The 16806-nt window shown below is 38.6% G+C and overlaps 2 protein-coding genes across 2 annotated transcripts in view; both read left to right on the top strand.

Annotated features, from left to right (window-relative positions):
• The window catches only part of LOC119654322 (titin-like), a 383147-nt gene that overhangs the window by 264735 nt on the left and 101606 nt on the right, over window positions 1-16806 (top strand). The window lies entirely within an intron of this gene.
• The window catches only part of LOC119654324 (putative protein TPRXL), an 81695-nt gene that overhangs the window by 9018 nt on the left and 55871 nt on the right, over window positions 1-16806 (top strand). Inside the window, exon 2 of the mRNA XM_038059652.1 lies at window positions 8227-8560. The gene's annotated coding sequence lies outside the window, so the exon portion shown is untranslated. The remainder of the gene's footprint in view (window positions 1-8226; window positions 8561-16806) is intronic.

Genomic DNA, 16806 nt, shown 5'->3' with positions numbered 1-16806 from the left:
TCAGAGTCTTGTTCTCATCCGAATAATTTACATTAGCTGCCTTCTGCTCCTTCTGGAAAATGAATTCTCACGTCCGTGATCTTTTTATCGATGAGAATGTGATCAGTTTCTATCAGACTCTATCTATCTATCACTTCATTTTATGAACACGAAAATGTGGCAGGTTGAGCTTACAATGAAATTTGTCAGAAGTCGATATGCAACTGGTTGTCATGGATTATGCGTCTTAGCTCAGTTTATACATATATATGTAGGTCTCGTTCTTTTTAAGCTTGACATCGAAGTCGCTAATTGAACCTATGCCAAAGGGAATAAAATTTATCCTTCTGCATTTTTCTTTTCAATTCTTATGGCAATTAGGGGAAAAATTTTGGAAATTTTTATCTTCAAGCATGAAAGCTGTTGTTTGAGCTTCCGCGATTTACCTACTGCCCCTTGTCTCTAAATAGGTGAAAAGTATGTATTATGGGGAAACGTTTTCGTTTACTGGACCACTAAAGTTCGTTTTCTATACATTGATTTCATAATCCATATACCAATCACGTAGTTTACTCTTGGTTTTTGGGTAGTCTGCAATTAGTGAAGTGTTATCAAAAAAGGAGGGAAAGATGTACAAAAGAAGAGCATCTTATCAGCATTATCCAAATGAAAAGAATGAACAGTGCTAAATTCGCACATGATATGTGAGGCGTACTTAAAGTTCAAAGGCAGTTTTACTTCATACTGAACCTAAACAGTCCTTCCCGGCGACTCCCAACCTGCGCGAAATTACTATAAGTCGGCCAATAAATTCACTTTCGGGGAATAATACGGGGTAAAATGTGAATTTTACATTCAACAAAACCATACTTATGAGCTTTTATTTGACAGCACTTTTAGGGCAAGTTACTTAGGAGCGCTAACTCAATCTTGTCCACTTGGCCAAAACAAGCCAACAATTACCGAATCACCGTTGAAATATCGTCACGAAGGATACTGGATACTGGAGTATGATTCAAGCCATCTGGACCGTCTGGTGCTGAAAATCTAGTTCGTCAAAGAATAACACCTGAAGCAATCCAAGATAAACTAAAATCGAAAAATAAAAGCATGGCAATGTTCCAAGGCCATCCCATGTTGTCTCTCATAAACTCGGAATGTTTTTTCTGTAGATTAAACGCAGTTCGGACGTCAGTTTGGCGAACAAAAATGAAGCCTGAGTTTAGAGCGTTTTATTAAAGTTCTGGAACTTAAAAGAAAAATTCAAATCGAATACTTTACTAAATATTTTTATTGGTTGCAAATGTGCATATTTCAGGGACTAGTTCTCGCCTTCTTCAGTGCAATTCAAACTCAAGCACTAAGGAAGGCGACAAGTAGTCACTGAAATAAGCATATTTTCAACCAATAAAAGAAATGTAGTAAAGGAAACGACTTTAATTCTAAGTATTTTTCCATAAGCGCGTCGAATTGGAAGCCAAATGACAGATTTGACGTACAGCAATTGGCGAAAATTTTCTTTTCAGTCCGCATTTCTTTTCTGTATTGTAGGCGTCTCAGTTCTTCATCGGAGTTGACCACCTTAAGAGTTGGACCGCGACACTGTAGCGATTAGACTCCGCAGTGGCTTTAGGGGCGCCAATACTGAACTTTTTTGTAATCGGATAATACGGCATATTAGCTAAAACCAGTAAACTAGCTAAAAACTACGAAAAGTCATCGAATTTCGACAAACCACGATAAACCGCAAATGGAAACAGTAATACCTTCAAACTGACAATTTCAAACAAAAGATTACTATTTTCTCTGGAAATACTTCTCATTCGATTTTCTAATGAGCTTCAAAATTTCGATTGAGTTTGATCCCTTCATTTTTGATAAATGTTCAAAAATATGAGTACAGATGGAACCATTCGCTCCAGTGCAGTATATCCACCTTCCGTCGACAGTAATGTATGGATGCAAAAAAACATTAAAATTGTTACGGAAAAGCGCCAGAAAATCTTCAGAGTTGACCACACAATTGCGTTTATTCTTTACTGACAGCCAAACCGTAACCGATCTTGCCGAAACTTTTCTCACATCGAATTTTTCGTGCAAAATCGAAAATATTGCACAGTACATCTAATAGGCAGCATCTACACTAAATGTGCGGACTTGCGAATATATGCTTATCCGTATACATCAAGGCCTTAACTGTCTGTGATGTGTACGGATAAGCTTCTCCAATACATTTGCAAGTCTACACCATTTAGTGTAAATACTACTTATTAGATGGGCTTGGGATAGGTTCAGGCATTCTTAGGGCCTCAACTATTCCGTACACATTGATCGGTCGATCACTTCAAACCATATCGTGTCAATTATTTTCAGGCTCCTCACCTTACTGGACGTCCCGAACTATGTTCATCTTTGGTGAATATACGGCAATGTTTACATTTCTTTACCCAATTTCAAACAGTTGTAAACACGGGGGCAGATGAATCGTTAAGCCTTTGAAATACAAGTGTTTAATAACTGCTCGAAACTCACTTTTTTGCATTTTTCGAGATAAGTTTCTTTCTTTAATTAGCAATGAAAGCGCACCATGTGGTGGACTTCGTTGCGATTTTGGTAACTATCCAACGAGAAATGACACTTCCTAAAAACAAACTCTTTCTGATGCCATGACCGAAAACTCCGCTCCGGCATATAGCCCTACAAAAATTTCCTTAAGTGAATGGCCCCGGCATATTGACTAAACTCAGAATGTATTCGCCAAAGGGCACTTGGTCAGCTCCCTTTTCAAGGTTTTTTAGTGCTCAGGTAGTAAGTACGAAATATATTCTGGGTAGTCTTGTATGTTATTACAGGCCATAAGGTAGCTAACTCTATAGCCTGGGACCTCAGCATTGATATCCATTCTATATCATGAGTTTGCTGTATCTAGATATTCACTCAGTCACTTCCTTATGATTTTCATAGCCGCTAGTGTGCCAATATTAAGTATAGGTTTCAGTCCTACAGTGATACGTCTTTTTTAGTTGCTAGTATTTTAAGCTTTTGCTGACCTTCACACATAAATTTAGATCCGATTGGAGGTGACGCAATAGCTTTTAGTACTACGCATCTGTCACACTATATGTAGATTTTAGCACTCTTGCACTTCCTCCGTAAATTCTCTCTGGCACGACAGTTTTATGATATACACTTTTTTTTTTGAGACAGCATGTTGTTCTGGCCTAAGAATTCTAACATACCGTATTTCGGATTCACTCTTAAGTACTCCCGCCCTAGTCCCATCTTCTATTTTGAATCCATCGACTAATCATACTATCTGATCTCTCAGATGGTTGGTTTTCCAGTAACTGTAATCCTCCGACTCATTGAAACCCCACTTTCCGGGACTATGACATGCGGACTTTTTTCCCAAATAAATCATGTTCATTTCGGAAGAATCCTGAAGAAAGGTTTGTTTAAAGTAGGTTCCATTGGTAGTTACACATTTTCCTTATCTTTCGGGCAATTTGCTCAGTAAAAATCTTCTCAGTTAACCATTCATCGAGCCTTTTTTAAGGTTTTGTGTGAAACAAAACCTTATTAGAATCGAGACGGTGTCTGTCTGTCCGTCTGTCCGTCTGTCCGTCTGTCCGTCTGTCTGTCTGTCTGTCTGTCACACCCGATTTATTCGGAAACGGCTGAACCGATTGTCACGAAAATCGGTGAGAGTATGTAGTCTGGTGTTCCCTTTACATGCAGTAAGTGGCGCCATATTGTGTTGAGTATAAGGGGGGGCTCCCCATACATGTGAATGGAGGGTGCACATTTTTTTTTCACAGAATGTAGCCATGTGGGGTATCAAATGAAAGGTCTCAATTAGTACTTTTCGAAACTGGTTTGATATTTGATGTTGGGTGAAACATAGGGGAGTGAGGGCTCAAAATATGACCCCCAAAAAGTGTAACAGGTCTCGTTCTCAGAACCTATCCAACCGAAAAATCTGAAAAAAATCACAGTGGTGTATCTCTACGAAATCTAGGCCTCAAAATATATCCAGTTCCGATATCTGCACAAATAAAGTTAATAATAGTATATTTCCACATTTTAGAAATTTACCCGGCACCCACTCTTATGTTCATTCCAGGAGTACAAAATTTGGCACAGGTGTAATGAAGAATATAATGCACAGTTTGGTCAAGTTTGAAGAAAATCCAACTATTACTAACAAAGTTATAGGTGGTGAAACTTCACAATTTTTTGTGAATTTCGCGCACTCTTCAACCTGCATGACGTCATCATCACATATCAATTCGTCAATATCACAACGAAATGAGTTCTTATGAATTGGGTGGCAGAGAATTATTTTGTTTTAGTTTTTTAGTTATTTGTCAACCAGACATGTGTATGTAGGTATATGAAATATGCGTGCTAATGAACTTTGCGGGTAGTGCCTAATTCAAATAGATATAAGTAGTAAATCCGATCAATTTATATACGTGCATATATGTGTACAGTATTCGGAAATAGGCAGTTTGTTTGTTTAGGGTGAGCGTAATATCTATGGCTGTAATATGTACGTATGTCTCGTAGTTTGGAAAAATATGAAGGATTATGTTGGATTTGTAGCTATGTACGAATAGATGCGTTGAAATTTCTTACATAAGATGAACACAAAACCTTTATACCAAAAGCGCGAGCTTCCGGTATTCCGACTTGTTTGTGTCTTCCTACGAACCAAAGCAGTGCTCAGCGCGTGTCTGAAGCAACCAATTGGAAGGAGCCAGGTCTGATAGGTAAGAGTAAGTCAGTAAGTCGCATCAAGTAGAACTTTCTGGTTGAGTGCTTCCAGCGTATCGCAAATAAGTTTTCTCGTATGTGATGAAGCATTGTCACTAAGAAAAATGGCCTTGTAGTCGTTTGTGGTCGCAAAATGGCATTGTGGCCATTTTTCAAGCAGTAAGGGAATTAATTGTTGGTAACAGCCGATATTAACGGTTTCACTGGATTTCAACATGTTATAATATAATAGACAATACCCATTCGGTCTCACCAATCACAAAACATCCTTTTCCTGCCAAAGAGATTCGGTCTTCCAGTCGATATGGATCATGCCCTTGGGGGCTATCTATGGCTTTTTTCTACTTGAGATTCTCATGCAAAAATCTCTTTTCTTTGTATCATACGAGCAAAATTTCACAGGTGTCTTTGCGTTTCCATTTGCTTCTCGTTCAACTATCGGTACCTATCTGCCGATTTTCTCTTCCTTATCTTTTATAGACGCTTGGAAATAACTTGTTGACTTCCACTTAAGTGCCTGGCGAGTTGTTTTTATGTTTGCGAATCATCTTTGTCCAATAATGCTTATAATTCCACATGCTCGTACCTTTTTGGCATTTCCGCGTTCTTTGTCTGCAACGCCAAATCAGTCAGTATCAACAGAAGTTTTCTTTAAATGAAATCAAAAAAATAATGTCACTTGGTGTAAATTTTGACATATTGAAACACTACAAAACACCACTATGCAAACGCTTTTATATAATAGTTTATCACCTATCTGCGTTTGATGCTTGTCGATAGCACATCAAAATAGCATAAATGTCAAATCCATCTCCAGATCTCGCGAAGTTACCACCCATTTCCACAGTTGGGTTTGATATATAGTGAATAATCTCACTCTGGTAATGCGCTATTTAGTTGGAGCTCGTATGACGTAAACCCTGCCTCTCCCTTTATTATAAGATCTAACAGTCACAACAATGCTTTCAGTATCTAATGTTACTTACTTTTAATGAGACTATGCTCTAGTCTCATTAATAGGACAATTGATCTGGAATGAGTACAAAGCATCCGCTACCGATATCAGTGTTTGATTTTCATTACCTTTCAGTCTTTTTTATGAGCAGTATTATGTATCATCTGCACTAAGTTATCGCAACGGAATGCCGGGGCCCAAATCTCACTGATGGCAAAGGGATTCGTACCGTAGGTTCGATATCAGATGACACCTCACCTGTGAATGAGTAACTAAGATGGATCAGAATGATAATTCTGGGCATTGCGGTTGCTCTGACAAACAGAGATCCACGATAGAGCTCGACTGCACCATGTTATTTTTTGTTTTACCTGGGTTTGGCGAACCGCCTGGATTAGCTCCGTAATCGCATTGATTTATGAACCGTCCTGTTCTAAGGTCATAGCCGTGTAGTACATCGGCTAACCTTGAAGTAGTTAACTTTTCGCCTAGTCACTAATGCTTTCTTAGAGATCGGGAAGGAAGCACGCAGATACCAACTTACAGCATCCTTAGACAAACTTAGCAATCTTCTAACAATAGAGGAAGACATCTGCAGTTATGTGAAAAAGTTAAATATCAAGTCTGGTATTTACATCTCAATATCAGCTTCATTGGGAATGTCTCCCCATATTGACATTTTCTGGGCCCTTCATGCTCACTATTAGAAGACCGGTCATTTTATTCAATCAATTCTGACGGCATATCTACTCTACATTACCCTCACAATACAGTGCAAAATATCTTTTCCCTCTGTCAGGACGACTATAAAAAGCCACTTGTCTTCTTTTGGCTATTCTCGGATTTTGTGACTTTTAATTTATTCATATGGCCCTAGCATGTATGATAATAACAATAATCGGTCAACAACTTTGGGTAGCCAAGATATTATGTACCCTTCACACTACAGTTACGTTGCATAGTATTTAAACCTATGTTTGTTCAAAACAATGGTAGGCATCATAAGCTTCCGGCAACATTCGGCTTTATTTTCGTTGATGTTTTAGGTAAAAACTAGGCAAATTCCAGATTTTCCACGCTCAAAACAAATGATGTCCATACTTCTATAAAGTGATATATGTACACTAAAAGCTGAAATCCCGTGAAGTTGCTTGGAAATACCATTTGATACGAAACTGGTTATGCCATGCTTTGAAAATCCTTCAGAATTAATTCACACATCCAATACATATTTGCAATTAGTAGAACGTGGCATACCAATAGGATGACCAATATTGAGTAACTTTTCAATATTCTCATAAGTTTCAAGGTGAATTAAACAATAGCCTAAATGAATTCGTTCAACCCCAACGTCACACTTGAATTTTGCAAGTTCAAAGAACACAATGGATCCACTCCTATTCTACCATGCAAATCCATACCTCTGCTTAAATCTTCTATCCCTAAAACCAAATTTAGTTAATTTTTTTTCATGACTTGCTTCCATAATTTATGAAATTGCCTCTGATATCATCAGCTTGCTTTTTTCTCTACAAAAAAGTGTCTTGACAGACAATTGAATTTGAAAAAACCGACTTCCTAAAACAAAACAAAAAACTCAATCCCATGTGTATCTGAGAAAATCACTAAATCACTCTTATATAAAGATAATTGTCTGATGCCGGCTACGAGTTAATGACCCGAAACTAGTGAACTAGTACGCTCTTAAACTGTACAGCAAATTAAGTAAAAATTGCGTTGTCATGACCATTGAACTTGTGCCGGAGTCCACAATCTAACAACAATATGGAGATGGGCTAACACCATCATCAAAAGTTAAGAGGGAGCAAGAGCGCAAGTACAACAATGGAAGTGGCCAAAAAAGTAGCATTGAAAACATCGGTAACAACAATACTAATGGCAACAGCAACAACGATGAGAATCACTAGACGAAGCTTAAAATTGAAATTTTCGTTAAAAATTGGTTTAATTGGCGCGCAAAGTTGCCCATTTTTGGATTGAATACAAAAAATCTATGGCATTCCATGATATACAGTGGTTGAAACGATTGGGTTTACAATGGCTACTATGATTCCTAGTTAACGTGCGAATATAAGTGTTACTGAAAAACCATATTAACTTTTACAAAAAAAGCTAGAATTTTTAGAAAAAAAACCAGAAGTCAGACGATTTCGCCTAGTATCAAGGACGAATAGGATATCTCCTACAATTGTGTTTGTAGTCCCAAAAGATTGAATTTTTCCACTTAACATACCCAATTTTTCAGCCAATGTAAATTCCAGTCACGCACTGTAGAACGTATCTATCTGGGCAGTATCAATCCAAACCCATCCATGTGCTTCCGAATTGTAACTATACGAAAAGCTATCGCGGAAAAAATCAACAATTGTAAATGATACTTCAAAAAGTTTTTTGTTTGTAATCGTCAAAGGTGCAAAAACCGAGTTTAGTTCATCAAACAGAAAAAAGTATCTTCTCATGTGAATTGTTTATCTTATTCTTGTTTTTCCTCTTAGCCTCTTACTAATTTGCAGTGCTTCAATCGATCGACAAAGTGTACTTGAGATTGTGAAAAATGTTTCAACCAATTGATTTGTATGTTTATGATAAAGAATGAAAAGTATTTTAAAAAATATTTAAAAACTTATCGATGAAATATGTATTATTAGTTACGCATGGAAATACTCCTTTAATCAAATTTCTATCTTGTGTACTTATAAAATTAGTGGAAAAGTGAAAAAAGTGATCGAAAGTGCGGTTAAGTTTAACGAACAGGATCAACACTTCATTTGGATAAGCGATCTTTAACACAAATTTTTGGATATAGCAAAAACTTTATGAAATTTTTTGGTAATACTTATATAAATATTAAATTAGTTCTACAAAAAAAAATCAAAATTTAATTTAAATATGGCAAACTATGAAAATCTGAACTTTGACATTATAATCTCATCTAAAACTTCTCTCTCTTTGATGCTCAGAAAATGATTTGATTATCATCTAAATATTATCTAATAAGCCTTGGATTGGTATTCTGAAATTCGCCCCTCTCATGTTGGACTACATTAGATTTGAGTGTTACCTTCGAGTTGAACAAATCAGAGTCATCAAGAAAGACTTTGAGGTAAATGTCTAAATCCGGCCAATTTTAAAAACGATTGTCAACATCGAAATGTAATAATGAACAAATAAACACAATTAAAACCTTTAGAAAACAATTTGGACAGTGCGTAGGTGCTTTGCCGCTTATGCTTTTTATGAAAATTCGCCTGTCGACTACTGCCCGTAAGATTACGAAATTACAAAGGCGACACCACAAGAAGAAACACTTGCTGCACCTAGTATGTTCATCACCTAAAATTATATTCAGATTCGAATCCTCTTTTAGATATTCTCTTTTCTACCATTCATTCGATGTATCCAGCCCATAGCATTTTTCGGACCTTAATCAGAATAGACGCTAGTCAGTCCTCTAATAGGCCGTACAGCTCAGTATTGTATTGAAGAGGATTGGCGTAACACTGTCACCTTGCTTGAATTTTAGTTCCGAGTTGAAGGTTTCCGTAAATGGGATATAATTTTAATATAGCACTCCGTACAATGCATTGTGGCTTTAATTATCTAAATCAGGTTTGGTAGGACCTCTGTAGCATAGTCTGCACAGATAGATAGCGTCGCCGTGCTCTTCCGAGACCTCTAGAATACTGATGTTCATGAACCCGAACGAAATCCGAACGCCGGATTCAATGGGTGCTGCAAATAGTGAACCCAACGATTCTTAACGTCATTTTCGCCGCTGATAATAAAATGAAGTGCTCTAACACGGCTCAAGACCTAGATTCAAACTGGATTATTGTGCCATCGGTTACTATTATTTTTATATCGAGTTGTCACTAACTCTAGGACTAAGTGCCAAGCACTTAGGCAGTTTTATGGAATATGACGTTCAGGTAAAACCTGCCGATCCCAATACATGCCACGAGAAGAACTCTGAAGGACTGAGGTTTATATCGATAAACCGTGATCAACCCACGCGTGTGTGCAAGCTTTCGTTAAATCACCTTACGAATAGGATTATGCCTGTCCGCGTATTAAACCGGCGCCATAATAGTGCACTCAGAAATCAGATGCCGCAAGGTTTCTATGGCTGAATCAACCACTTCGTGCTGGTCGTTCTTCATGCGTTCTGTCATAATAAGCTTTCCATGAGCACGGGTGGCAACCATGCTATCCTAGATGACACACGTAAATCTCTCTCAACGGAGAGGTCTTCAGACACAGCCGTTCGTCAAATGAAAAATGATGGATTCACGTGTTTATCGTTCATTGCTTTCGATGTTCACTCATCGAGCCGTCTCTGGTCTGATTCCACTCCATTCAAGGGATTGAAAAATCGATCTTTCAAGCTAAGTGGAATTAGCCCGTCTGTCCCGGTTATAGCTTGGATGTGGTGGTAACCGATGCCATGTCCGAGATGCGGCTTATGATGAGCTGTGCGGATGGAGTGGATTCGACATTTGTCTAAACCAAATTCCATGCGAATATCACGGTCGAAACATGCCAATTATACGCAACAGACTTCTAAGATGGTCATCAGTACCAGCATACAACTTAATGTTATCTAAGTGTGTCAGCTCGCACTAAGGACGTGGGTCATACTTAATTGCAAAATCATGCTCTCTAGCATGATTCAGAGGTGTCAGTTACAAAACCAAAGGGAACTGAAGGAAATGTTTTGAAAAAACCTCTACGTATAAGGATGGATTCTAAGGTTTTGTTACCTTTAAATGAGCGCAACAACAAGGTAGTATCTCACTCTTCCATTATGCATTTATAGAATACTGACAAGTATCTAAGTAATTGGTTTTGTCTCTGCGGCGTGCTGTACTGTGTCCTTTTTAGGGAAAAGCTCTACGGCCGACTAATGACCTGATTTATACTAACCGAGTATATAAACCGCTATACTTTTTGCTCCAGACATCCTGCATCCGACTCAGACCAAAGCTGCTCCAGTTTTTCGAACTGTTTATAGCTTATCGGACCTCCTTTTCGATAACATTAGTAAAATCTGTGCCCGAGATAATAGCATAGCGTTTTACATGGTCATCAAGCTAGACGCGCAAATCTTAAAAGCTACCAAATTATTCTTCTGCTTCAGTTACCAAAAACTGCAATGCCTGGATGCTATGATGCGGTTCGCTGAATGATCTGAAAAGGCTCCACTGGTTTCTCGCATATGATGCATTTGAAACACGCCTGGAGGGACTTTCGCTGTACTGTGGTAATAGATTGCATGCTGGCATTGGGTCAGCCTAGTAACATCCTAAACTAATGAGTTGGACCGACGTTCCAAACGAAAATAATTTGTTTGAGAATTGAAGATTTCTAGGTCCGCCTCTACTTGATGTAGGTCCGGACCAAATGGAGAGCAGTTTACTCCCTCTTTTTTTTTGGTCCACGGACCTCGTTTGGGCTTAGCAACCCAAGTATTAAAAATAAAAAAAGAAGGTTTGATAGTTTCGTACGAGGGGTAAGTGGACCAAACAAAGGAATTAAGTTGCTCCCAATTTGGTCCTGTCCGACAAAGTGAATGCGGACTTAGGATCTCTCAATCCTCAAACAAAATATTTTCAGCTCTGGCCAAGCTTTGGCGCAAAATATCGACGGACCCACGCTCAATATAGTTCGTCATGTCATATTCTGCGAAGTTTATATAGTGAGCATTTTACATCTGCGAACCGCTTCGCTCATCCTGCTTGCAGGAAAAAGGTGAGGCAGCGTCTGACGAGATGCGTTGTACGAAACCGTGAAGCCGTCTTCGCTTTTTATGTTCCAAACTAATTTTAAATGGTGCATTTCTTTGGTTATTCAAAACAATAATATAAAACAACCTGAGAGCTACAACTGCATCACAATCCACAAATGACTATAGTTGTAGTAACGACAGATTAGCACCCAGTCAATACACAATCCTTCCCTTGATTTTATATACAATAGATCTTTTGGGGTTGCCGGGTGTGTGTAGAGAGAATGGGTGGTTCACATAAAGGATCCACCCATACAAATTCCAAAAATTTCATACATATCTGTTGGAACGCGAACCTGATCGGGGACTTCTTTAGGTGAACCCACATATTTTTGACAGATCATTTCCATCCGCCATGTATCTAAACAAGTTGTAATCCGAAGGAGTAACGTCTAGAGAATACGACACATGGGGAAGGACTTTATACATACTTTGTGCAGTAAAATTACTATGTCATATCTTTCGCAATATTTTGGCCATGTTTCCTTTAATCCATTGTGCTCAACGGCGTCAATTTTAGTCGATAGCGATCCGCAGCTATGGTTTCATTCAGTTTTATTTGGTAATAATGCAAATGCAGAGAAAAACTTTAGATCCACGTGCTTTGTCACTGATGTTGATTGTTTAAGCTGGCTTAAGCCATAACGTCTTGCATTTGGGATTGTCGCTTTGAACACAAATTTCATCACCAGAGAATCTAGAAGGATCCTGAATCTGGAGCGAAAATCCCTTTATTTTCCTTCGTTGGACGTGCATTTCGCAGGCAAAAAATGCATCTCAATGTCCCGCAGTTTCAATTCATATGAGAACCAGTGATCTACCTCCTGAGTCCTTCCCATAGTTTTATGGCGTTTTTCTACAATTGATAAAGCCACTCTTAAGGATGTGAACAATTCTTGCAGCATTTGACATGCGCCTTCCTCAATCAACTCCCCTAATTCTTTATCTTCAAACTTTTCCGGTTGCCCATCGATGATAAGACCAGACCCTGAGCAAGGCTTATTTTGGTGCATTGACTCTTCTGGACACATCAGTATTCTTCCGGGGCCTACTGTATCAAATTTTCTTAAAATAGCGCTATGAATTGTTTTCTTGGTTGGCCAGTCGTTGCGGCTGTCTCCTGTTGAATTGTTCCGTCTACACTTGGTTGATCTCTTTTTCTGATTTCTGAAAGTACAAACTCTTTTATTATGATATTACGATATTCAAATTTGCGATGTACTGTGACTCGACTCGACTTTCGATAATAAAATCCTTCCTTGAGGATAGTTTGTCTCAATCATATATCTAAGTAGAATGAAAGGAACGGTCATACTTAAATCTCGTATTATAGGAATCCCATCTTAACGACTCTTCTGAGCTATATTATTCTATTGACCTACCTCCTTTTCTATATGCGCATTGATTTTATGACTTGAACAACACCAATTTTGATAGTAATCTTACTGTTGAAATCCTCTCAGAAAACTCCGGAATGATGAAGGCTAAACAACACTCTCTGCTATTCTTAAATGTTTCCCGGTCACAAGGACCTTAGTGATGATTCTAGGTGATCTGTAGGAAGCATTAAACCCTTACCTTCGTCATACTTTCCGGGGTGCTATAGCACAGTGCCAAAAGAGGGAGAGGGGTACTTTGTAGACTCCTACTATCTAACTTCACTTAATCCCAGAATGTCTAACCTATAACTTCGCGAGAAGTGGTCTGTCTGGATACCCTCGATACTGTTATTGGGGCGCATACACACTTTCCAAAAAACAACTCGTGTTCTGGTACGATAACCAGAAGTCGTTATCGATAGGTCTACCCCTTCATAGCAGGTTGCTAGCGAATAAATATTCGTCTTTTACGATACTTTGAGTGAACTTTTAATCGCGACCTCATAGGTGAGTCACTATCCCGTGGGGAAGAAATACAACAAATTATTGGGTACTACCGATCTACTCCCTTAGGCGTCTGTAGGTTACGCAGCCTTTCAGGCTATAGCAACTCGCTTTTCTTCCAGTTTCAAACGGGCTTGGAAGCGTCTTTGGTTAAGCAGAGATAGAGGACAATTGAAATTAAAACCGTGAAGAGCACTTTCCTTCAAGCTAGAACTTTGATCGTTTGAACTAGCCGCTATCTTTAACACCAGCCAAAGTATCATTGAATGACTCCCTTACAATTTTATAGTTAAACTAGCAGAAACAGGGATTTGTACAAATTAAACCATTAGCATTGATTGACTTCAAAACTTGGAGAATATACATATCATTGAAAACCACTTACCAAACGCACAATTTTATGATCTATACTGTATTTACAAAACGTGGCTCAAGCTACTTTTTTATTACGTGACTTATCCACTGTCACTTCCACATCTAATTCACAGGAAAACTGAATGATGTACAGAGTGGCCTTAATCTACCTTTATTGCTGAACCGAGGAGAGTGTAGGTATCTGAGGAAAATTATAATCCTTCATTAAATTCCTACAAGTGCAAGACAGAATTAAGTACGTCACCAAAAGGGTGGTAAACCAAAAACTTGAGACTTAAAGTCCCCTCGAAATTTTACTTGGCTTTGCATGGAATGAATATAATGGGCATACTTGCAATCTCCGCTGAAAACCTTTCCGGAAACATTGAAAAATCAGGTAAAGTGGAAATATCAATTCCACGCACTATTTCAACGTGATCCATGAAGTGCTGCATTAATCAGAAATTATATTGTCTCTTCTTTGCGTTCGAGGGTTAATTTTTACTGCACTGAGAGTAGTAGTTTAAGAGTATGACCTTCACGACTTTATGTCTGTTTATAGCAGTTCGCACTTGTATGTGATAATGAACAGTCATTACATCCGCAGGGGGGTGGAATTTCACGGAACTGAAATCGTCTATCTTTACTACGTTCTCTATCTCTTGCGTAAAATGTTATCTAAGCGGAGCTCATCGAACATTGACACTGTACCGAAATTCATCTTTTTTGTGATGTAATTTGATTGCGAAAACAATCATCTACTTCCTCACAGGATTAGTTATATGTTTATGTTAGATAAAAATAGAATAGTCAGCCCTCGTCTGAAGTAGGAACATCCTCATTTGAAATGGGGTTGTTTCTGTTCAGACGGTGGCACTATTTTGGGGATGCATAATTTCTGACACTTCAGACTCCGTCTTCTTTCTGGCCGTTTCAAGTTCGTAATACTTGGAATTAATTTGCAATTATGATTACGTGATATAATAAATGGTTTACTTACGCCTGCAAATTAGATTCAACTAACCAGCCCTAATGAATATAGCTATCAAAGGAAATGATTGCTTGTCCATTTGCATATTTTCTTACAATACAGTCAGCCCCTCACTTGCGATTCACAACTTGTGAGCATCTGTTACATTCGAAAGTGTAATCCCATGCAGTTGCTCATAAACTCTCTATCTACCAAGTTCAGTATGTCCGATTCCGGTGTTCAGATTCGATTGGCCCAGGACGAAGATCAGGAGGCCATCAACACGTCATACCTTCAGCAGTTCCTCCGGGACGAGCCAACTAACATCTACTTGAAGGACTATAATCCAGCTGGGATCCAAGTATCGGATCACGCCCCAAACTTTGGACTCACTTTGATAGCAGAAGTTGTCGACTCTGAAAACCGGAAAAAGATGGTTGGCTTTCTGATATGCAAGATTTGTGAGCGAACGGCCGTGACTGAATTCAACACCTGGATCCATGAGGATAATCGCGCAGGATATGAGATCTCACGTCTTCTGAAGTTGGTGGACAGTCGGTTTGATGTGTTCCAAATGTACGACGTCCAAACAGCCATTGATATGTTGGTTTTGTGCACTGTTCCCGAGTATCGCGGTCGGTCAATTGGATTCAGATTGTGTGGGAGAGCGATTGATCTCGCTAGAGAGCGTGGCTGTGAAGTGATTTTCATGGACTGTTCCAGCTCATATAGTGCAGCGATTGCCCGCAAACTGGGAATGCAATGTGTTGGTGAAATTTCATATGAAGATTATCAGAAAGAGTTGGGTGAAAAGCTGTTTGACGTGGATGCGGTTCATACGCATATTCGACGATTTGTTAAAGTCTTGAATAAATAATTAATGGTTTTCTGAAAAGTTGTTTCGTTTACATTAACGTTAGATAATATAGCGCCATGTAAATGAATGGTAATTTTACAGTGGAAATTTATGAGTTCTAAGCGAGTATATCGTAAATATGGCTACCCCTGTAGGATAGCCGATAATACTATACGCGTGATAAAATTGCAACGGGAATTCCGATAACGACGCTCTAAACAACGTACATAGTCAATATAAGCAAGTTTAAACTTAAGTACTTTGTCTTTGTTTAGTACTTTCCAAAAAAGGGAAATCTAATTATACCGGTTAGTACCATATATATATTATGGTTGGATTTTTCTTTGAATCTCTTCTTCTCTCTCTGTTCCAAGCCTTAATTTGCCAAATATATCTCTAAATACTTTGGTCCCATTAACATGTTCAAATCTTTTGCTATTATATATTTTCTGATCAGTCTAAAAGCATTGATCTTCCAGTCAAAATCTTGTAAAGGATTCTCTAGTCATTGCTTGTCTCTAGCTGGTTAGCTTATGATTCAGCCTGTCTTTTGCCTAATTCAACAAGCTTCATTCTTACGGACCGTTTCAATAATTCTCTTGAAAAACCTTCTCGTCGAGGGTGTTGGATGTATCCTCGCCCCCCCCCCTTTTAAAATTAGATTTCTTTTGAAAATGAAGAAGAACTCCTACTCCGGGCCAGGATTTTCTCTCTATGCTCCTACTGTTGATTAGTCTGCTCGATGTAAAAGGAATGCAGAAAAAAGGCATATTGCCGAGACCGATAAGGCTGCAAATCCATATGATGCTAAGAAAACACGAGTTAACACAGAAGCTACGCTGTTTCTGTTAACTAGGATGGAAAAACAAAGGTGTTTTGTTCCCACCTTCTGAAGAGTCAATTCGAATTTGCATTCTCTGACTACTTTTGAAGTGAATTCTGTGAGAATCTTTCTAACAATGTATGTATTGCAGATTACATTTTAAAGCATGTAGTAATATCAGGCTGCGTTGACCAGTTGGTACAAGATTGCAGAAGGTAATTTTGTGCCAATTCAGATTAACGTTGTATACTGCGCCACGCTTTTCCAAATTCTACTTTGCTGATTTCGGGAACACGTTCTGCTGGCCTGCTCTCCTTCGACCCAGTGGTTGCCGACGAATAGCAAAAACCCAAGGAACCGCAGTCCATTGTTAGCTTCGGCCCACTTATAAGTGATACCGACGA

This window comes from Hermetia illucens, chromosome 4 (genome assembly GCF_905115235.1).
Source record: "Hermetia illucens chromosome 4, iHerIll2.2.curated.20191125, whole genome shotgun sequence".
NCBI lineage: Eukaryota > Metazoa > Arthropoda > Insecta > Diptera > Stratiomyidae > Hermetia > Hermetia illucens.
The sequence above is the reverse complement of the archived record's forward strand: the minus strand, read 5'-3'. Positions and strand labels throughout refer to the sequence as shown.